Below are 8,175 nucleotides of genomic sequence, written 5' to 3'. Positions count from 1 at the left end.
CCCACAGTCAGACACTGGGCAGTTTAAGAACAAATCTTATGTTATTTTAAATGAGACCCTGGACTTGGTATAGTGTATAGAAAACATCGACACTCTCACATTGAGTGTTTCGCAGGTGCAGATTGGGGTGGATCCAAGATTGATCGAAGATATACTACAGGTTATTGTGTTTTTATTGGTTGAAACTTGGTGTCATGGAAAAGTAAGCAACAAAATATTGTATCTCGGTCTACTGCAGAATCCGAGTATATAGCAATGCGACATTTTACATGTGAAATCCTGTGGATACATAACCTTGTAGCAAAAATTGGATTGGAGCATTCTACTTCATCAAAACATTGGTGTAATAATGAAGTTGCGCTTCATGTTGCTTTAAATATGGTATATCATGAAAGATAGAAGCATATTGAGGTTAATTGCAATTTTATTCTTGAGAAGATACAGGATAATTTGATATCTACGGTCTACGTGAAGATAGGAGTACAAGTAGCTTGTTTGTTCACGAAGGCATTGCATAGAGCTCGAGTAAATTACCATTGTACTAAGCTGGGCATGATCAAAATACATGCTCCAACTTGAGAGGGGAGTTTTATAGAATTTATATAGAGATCTTTCTTGATATTTTACCAAGATATAGATAGATAACATATCTTTAGGATTTCCTCTTTACTTCATTCCTTAGTTAGCTTTCTCATATTATTCTATTTATACATGTTTACCTATTCAATAAGCGACAAATTATTCGCTCCAATTCCTTGCACAAAGTCAAAAATCCTAGTATTGAATTTTAGAGAGAGAAAATACTAAGAAATGAGTGAAATATATGTCAAGGCCACCAAAGGAAGACTACTAGTAGATTAAGGATGCAATTTAGGAAGATTTGGATAATAGGTGCCTTGTATATCAACTGAATTTTTGTAAAGAAGAAATTTGAGTTGTTTCTGGACGTAGAGCATAGTGATAAATGCAATTTAAAATGCACATGTTTTTGAAATCTAGCTTTATAAAGCAAATGCTGAATTTGTAGAATTTATTGGGGAATTCCCTTCCACGCCCGAATTGGTTAAATCTACGATAGTGTGTCTCCTTTTGACAAGGCAAAAAATCATTTTGAAAGTCATCTAGACGAAAGAGGGTCGTAAACAATAATCCAAGTGCATAAATGATAATATAAACTTCTCCTGCATACAATAATGAGGGGGAAGGAAATAACCCAACAACCACTTTTTCTAGATGAGTCTAGAAACACAAAAGGCTGCCACAGAACCTAACCCTCGAGAGGAAAAGTTCCAATGTACTACCACAGGAAGTGAGTTTCACCTGTGACTTTAAGGATTATAAAAATTTATTCGAAATTTCTAGCAAGAATTGTGGATGCTCTTCAATTTTTAATTCCTTTTTACCCTTAACTTGCAAACTCGAATTATATTGAGTGAAGCCGCCTGAGATTCATTTTGAAGAATGGAAGCTATATTTCTCAAGATTTGAAGCGGAGAAACTCTAATAAGAGCGAAGCTTGGGTTTGTTTCAGTTGTATTTTCCTCATTTCAACTTGAGGCTATTCTAAATATGATGAAACCTATCTTGCACCATATTTTTTGTTCGTAAGAGATGCACGAGTTGCCACTCCACAAAAACAGGGGACTAACTGCATGGATCACCCTCATTGTTTAAATTCCTAAAGATAGTAGAATAGAAGAGTCTGTCATCTCTTTTATTTAAATGGTTTGAATAAGCATCGACAGAATTAATTTAGGTTCTTCTTTGTCTTTTTTAGCAGAGATCGATTATGATGTCTACAAGAGATACACTTTCATCTAATCTCAGTATTATGAAAAGCAAAAACCGAAACAAACAATTAAGGTTCGTTGGAGCTTTGGAAACTATATTTAATGGAAATTGATGCAAAGGGTGAATGTAGATTTTTACTCCAGGACTAATAATTATTGGAAAATTTATACAAAAGGGTCCATTATTCATAATTTTTTTTTTAAAATGGACAAATTTGACTGTAATCATTTAAAATTTATTAAATATAAATTTATAAACTTATTATAATTATACTAAATACTTTAATATATTAGTTCAAATAAATATTATGTATTAATATAATTAGGGTAATAATTTATGTAAATAAATTTGAATTCAATTTAATTGGTCTGTCTTACAATGGATGAGCTCAATTTCACCTCATCCATAAGCTAATTTTTTGGTGCCACGTGGAAAATGACGTTCGCATGCCAAGTCAAACAAGAAGCCAATAGGATCATGACATGTGTCAAAGATGAAAGCCCGCTCCATAAAGCCCATATACCATGTCACTTAAATTTGATTGGCCGAAGGGAATCCTTTTCCAATCGCAACCCCTCTATTCTAAAACTATGAATAGGGGTCCTTATAATTTAGAAAAAAGACATAAAATTCTAAATGAGAAGATATAGATAATCCGTGGTACAAGCGCAATAAAACACTCCATAAAGCTATAAGTTTATGAATTCAAGCATTAATGTTTAAGACCAATCAATATCAAGACGATTGTATTCAAGAAAAAGTTCGAAGTCCTTGAATTCAAGTTAATGGTAAGCTCAAGATAAAGTTCAAAGTTCAAGTTTATCGTAGATTCAAGAACAAGCTTAAATCCCTTGAATTTATATTTTAGAAGGACGCTCAAGGGAACCATAGAGATTGTAACACTCACACTTTTAAATAAAAAATACGATTGTTGCATAATTTTCCGTTCTTAATTATTCTTTTCTTGATGCGAATTTCATCATCTACAAATTATTACACGTCCAGTGGGACAATCTCTACCTCTCATCCCAAATTTTCATGCATCGAATATTAACAAATCTCGATCAATTGCCTTTAAGGCTTCTAGCTCCAAGTTCTCTACTAAAGTTGAAGGAATTCTTGGTGTCACCTTTGGAAATTTAAGAGTTGTTACGAGAAGCAAGACTGCTACTCTAGGATAGAGGGCACTTCAAGTATTGTCTGTATCAACTCATGTAATTGGGTATACGACTCCAAAAGGAGAAAGTTCCACCACAAATGCTCTAAAATGAGGAAGCACTATTGCAAAAAAGATCAAGAAGAAATTGGCTCTAATTAAGCAATCCGGTTCCAAGAACTCTACCACAAGAGAGAACTATGATTCAAATAATGAATTATCTCAACATGCATAACATAAAGTGAGTCCACCGAAGATTAACTTAAGCCACTTTCCATGTTATTATCCTACAGCTCCAATGATCATGAAAACGACGGTGACTGATGCTTCCTCTCCTAAGGAACAACTCACAAATCAGACGAAGTTGGTTGAAAAATTGACAAAGCATGTGTAACACCCCGTGTCAAAAACAGACCAAAAATAAGCTTGTCAGAAAATCTTCAGTGCAATAAACGGTGGTCATGGACTGACATTAGTCTGAACCACGGTCCGTCCTGTACATCTGTTGATGGAGTCAGAAACCTTCGAAAATCTCACCACAGGTTAATTTAGCTAAGTCTTGATAAACGGACGGACCTACGGTCGATAAGTAAGACTACGGTCCATATTATGTGTTCTTTGATTGACATCCCATTCACCCACTCTCTAATATGAACCACGATTGATCAGCACGGACCTTCGAGTCGATCTACGTTCCGTAAATCTGACATTAGGGGAGAAATAACAGACATTTAGGGGGAAAATACAATTGGTTCAACTTCAGATTGTCATAACTCTTAGCACAAAATGTATTAGGTGTCCCATGAACTTCCCACAGATAAATAATTGAATTATCTCTCCATATCTATCGACCTTTCTTAAATCAGACGTCCAAGTAAATATTTATGCCCGTTTTAATAAAGGCCTATCGAACAGACCCAACCAAAAGACCCGTACGACAGACCGTCAGTCCAGGTCGTCGTTTGGTTGATATTAATTAACTCAGGGGTCTTCTGGTCTTCTACCACTTTATTTAATCCTTAAGATACATCATTTTGTCCCTAAATAAATAGATTTTAGTAATTTTAAGCCTAGAAACATAACAAAAACTTACCTAAGTATATCGTTAATCAAAAAATAGAAAATTAGAAACGAGAAACGAGAGAAAGTCCAAGAACACTAGCTAAAATATGTAGCAAGGTTCCAGCATTTCCAGCCCCAAAATCTAAGTTTCTCAGTTAATTTCATCACCAGGTATTCGGAATTTCACTTGCGGGTTCATTTCACCCATTGGGTCCCTAGTTTTCTTTCAATTCTTGATTCGCTTATCATGATTAAACCTAGGGTTTCTAGAATAACAACAGAACTTCATGACTAAGTTAAGATATATTTTCCAAATCAGATTATCAAGTTGTTACTCAGATTAATGCATGAATTTTAAATTCCTAGCGATGTATTTCTTTAATCTTGATTTACACATTCTAGGTCAGAACTTAAGTTATTCAGTTATACATGCCTCAGTTAATAATGCATCATTATCAGATTAAATGTTGCATTATCAATTTTCACTTTGATTTTTGAGCTATCCAGTATTTACAGAATGTCATGACATAATCAACTAATAAATCGATCAATGGGAGTAGCATAATTGGACTATGGTGTAGTGTACCCAATTAGTCCCGAAAATACTAGCTAAGTAGGTTGTATGTCCCCTCTGTGGGCAATCAATTGAGTGATTATGCCAGCATGCCTTTATACATCTGGCAGGGTATATTGGGTCCTCTCGATGGGACGTATACATCAGACTCCACATTTAGCATATGTGGTTTTAATATCGGTTAATAGTAGCACCCACAATGCAAACAGATTCTCTTGCATTGACCATTTATTAGTATATTCAGTATCAGTTTGAGCATGTCATAAATTAGTCACTGCTTCCAGTTAGCTTAGAATTAAGTCTATCATGTTCAGATTATTATACTTGCTTTTGTGATTGTTCAGTTATGATTTAGTTTAGCTTTACTCTATCCTACATGCCCAGTACCTTCAACTGCTGATGCATACTTGCGCTACATCTTCTCGTGATGTAGGTTTAGGTTCTCAACATCCATATCACATATGGATCAATCTACAATCTCCAATATAGCAGATTCAGTGGTGAGTCCTCAGTGTCCCAGAGAATAGTCATCAATTTCATTTCAGTCTTTTTGTTATTTAGTTACAATTTTTTCTAGATTTAGCTAGGGCTTGTCCCAGTATTTCTAGTGTTGTTTAGAGGCTGTTTTCAGGCATAGTTAGTTTAATCTTAGCATTGAGTTAATATTTTCTTTTTATTGAACTCATAAGTATTTTAATATATCACAGTTTTGGTATATAACTATTCCCCATCTTTTCATTTTAAGAGTGATTTAACTTCTGCATCAATTTATATTCTTTAGTATGCTCATGATCATGTTAGTAGGGTTAGCTTGGGATCAGTTGTGGTCCTTTGTCCCGTGTACGCGTCTCGGGGGTAGTCTTTAGGCGTGACAAACCTTGTATCAGAGCAATAGGTTCAAGAGTCCTAGGATGTCTGAAAATCTGCACTAAGTAGAGTCCTTTTCATAGGTGTGAAGTGCACCACATCTAATGAGAGGGAGGCTATGAAGTGTTTTTGGAAAAAATCACTTTATTATTACTCTTATCATGCATAAGGTATGATCTTATTCCATTCGAACTTGACATTCTACATTTCAGATCATGCCTCCTCGTAGAGCTAATGCAAGGAATGCAACGCTAGAAATACAAACCCAAATCCTCCAATCCCACATCAAGAAGTCTCAAATGTTGAGTTTACGAATGCCACACAGATGTTGGCTTAGAGTATGACTAACCAAAACAATTGGGTTCATGCTCATATGAACAAAAATGGTGGAACGGTAGCAACAAGGGTATGTGACTTTGTTAGGATGAATCCTCCTGAATTCTTAGGATCACAATCCAATCAGGATCCTCATAATTTGTAGAATGAGATTTAGAAAATCTTTGAGGTAATGCAAGTTACTGGGAATGATCGGGCTGAGGTGGCATCATACTAGTTGAAGGATGTTGCTCATGTCTCGTAAACTCGGTGGAAGGAAAATAGGGTTATAGATGTAGATTCTGTTACTTGGGAGTGCTTTAGTGAGACCTTTCTAGATAGTTTTTTCCCTAAATAGTTGAGGGAAGCAAAATCCCATTAATTCATGAACTTACAGCTGGGTAACATGAATATCCATGAGTATGGACTGATGTTTAACGAACTCTCCAGGTATGCTCCTCACATGGTTGCTGACTCTAGGGCTCAGATGAATAAGTTCTTGTATGGAGTATCATATTTTGTAAAAACTGAGTGCAAAAATGCTACACTACTATGAGATATGAAAATCTCTAGGCCTGTGACTCATGCTCTGCAGGTTGAGGGTGATAAGCTTAGGGAACATGCAAAGGAGAATAAGAAGGCTAGGACTGGGAATTATGACTTTTCCTAGAGGAAATCGGGTGGTGGAAATCATATGCAGAGCCTACAAAAGATTTCAGTTCCAGCCTATTCGTTAGCTAATGTTCCATCCTCCAAGAATAGGTATGACCAAAAGGGTAGAGCAACAACCTCTAAGTCTCAGGGAAATATTTCAGGCACCAAGACTTACCCTACTTTCCCTAAGTCTTGTAAGAACCATCAGGGCGAGTGTTTCACAGGAAAAGAAGGATATTTTGAGTGCGGTCAGTGTGTTCACAGGTTGACGGATTGTCCTTCTAAACAGGGTCAAAGAGGTGGAAATGGTAGAGCTTACTCTACTACTTCATCTGAACCAGCAAGTCACCCGATTTAGCAAGATAATTCATCTGGTGCAATTAGCTGTCCGCGCTAGAATAGGTTGTATGCTCTTCAGACTCGCCAGGATCAGGAAGGTTCTCCTGATGTAGTCATTGGTACATTACGTGTCTTTGACCTTGATGTTTATGCATTGTTAGATCTAGGGGCTACTCTTTCTTTTGTAACTCCTTGAATAGCGGTCCATTTCAGTGTCAGTCCAGAAACTCTCTCAGAACCTTTCTTAGTATCTATTCCAGTCGGTGACCCTATTATAGCTAGACGGGTATACAGAAATTGCCCTGTCACAGTATTTTAGAAAGTCACCTCAGAAGATCTTTTAGAGTTAGAAATGGTCGACTTCGATGTCACTCTAGGCATAGATTTGTTACATTCCTGATATGCCTCAGTCGATTGTAAAACTTGGATTATTCGCTTTCAGTTTCAAGACGAACCAATCCTAGAATGAAAGTGTAGTATCTTAGCGCCTATAGGTCGATTCATTTCTTACCTTAAGGATAGAAAGATGATCTCTAAGTGTTATCTCTATCATCTTGTTAAGGTTAAGGATTCTAGCTATGAAACCCCAACTGTTGAGTCAGTTTCAGTAGTCTGTGAGTTTCACGAAGTATTTCTAGAAGATCTTCCAAGAGTCCCTCCCGAAAGGGAAATCGACTTTGGAATTGATCATCTTCAAGATACCAAACCTATTCCTATTCCTCCTTACAGAATGGTTCTAGAAGAGCTTAAAGATTTGAAAGAACAGTTGAAAGACCTTCTAGATAAGGGTTTCATCAGACCTAGTATTTCTCTATGTGGTGCGGCAGTGTTGTTTGTAAAGAAGAAAGATGGTTATCTCAGAATGTGCATTGACTATAGAAATTTGAATAAGGTTACAATTAAGAATAAGTATCCCATCCCCAGGATTGATGACTTATTTGACCAACTTAAGGGTGCTAGCCATTTCTCACATTAACTTAGAGTCAGAGATAGTGAAATTCCGAAAATAGTCTTCAGAACTTGGTATGGTCATTATGAATTTGTATTTTATGTCGTTTGGACTAACCAGTGCTCCTGCAACTTTCATGGATTTGACAAACAGAGTGTTCAAACAGTATTTGGACTTGTTTGTTATTGTATTTATTGATGATATCCTCATTTACTCAAGGAATGAGTAAGTACATGCGAGTTATCAGAGAGTTATTCTACAAACTCTCAAGGATCGCTAGTTATTTTCTATGTTTAGCAAAATGTGAGTTCTTGTTGGAATCCGTTGCTTTGCTTGGTCACATTGTATCTAGCGAAGGATACGAGTGGATTCACTGGAGATAGAAGCAGTAAAACAATGGCCCTGGCCTACTTCTACTATTGATATCAGAAGTTTCTTAGGTCCAGCGGGTTATTACAGAAGGTTCGT

This window comes from Solanum pennellii, chromosome 11, assembly GCF_001406875.1.
Source record: "Solanum pennellii chromosome 11, SPENNV200".
NCBI lineage: Eukaryota > Viridiplantae > Streptophyta > Magnoliopsida > Solanales > Solanaceae > Solanum > Solanum pennellii.
The sequence above is the reverse complement of the archived record's forward strand: the minus strand, read 5'-3'. Positions refer to the sequence as shown.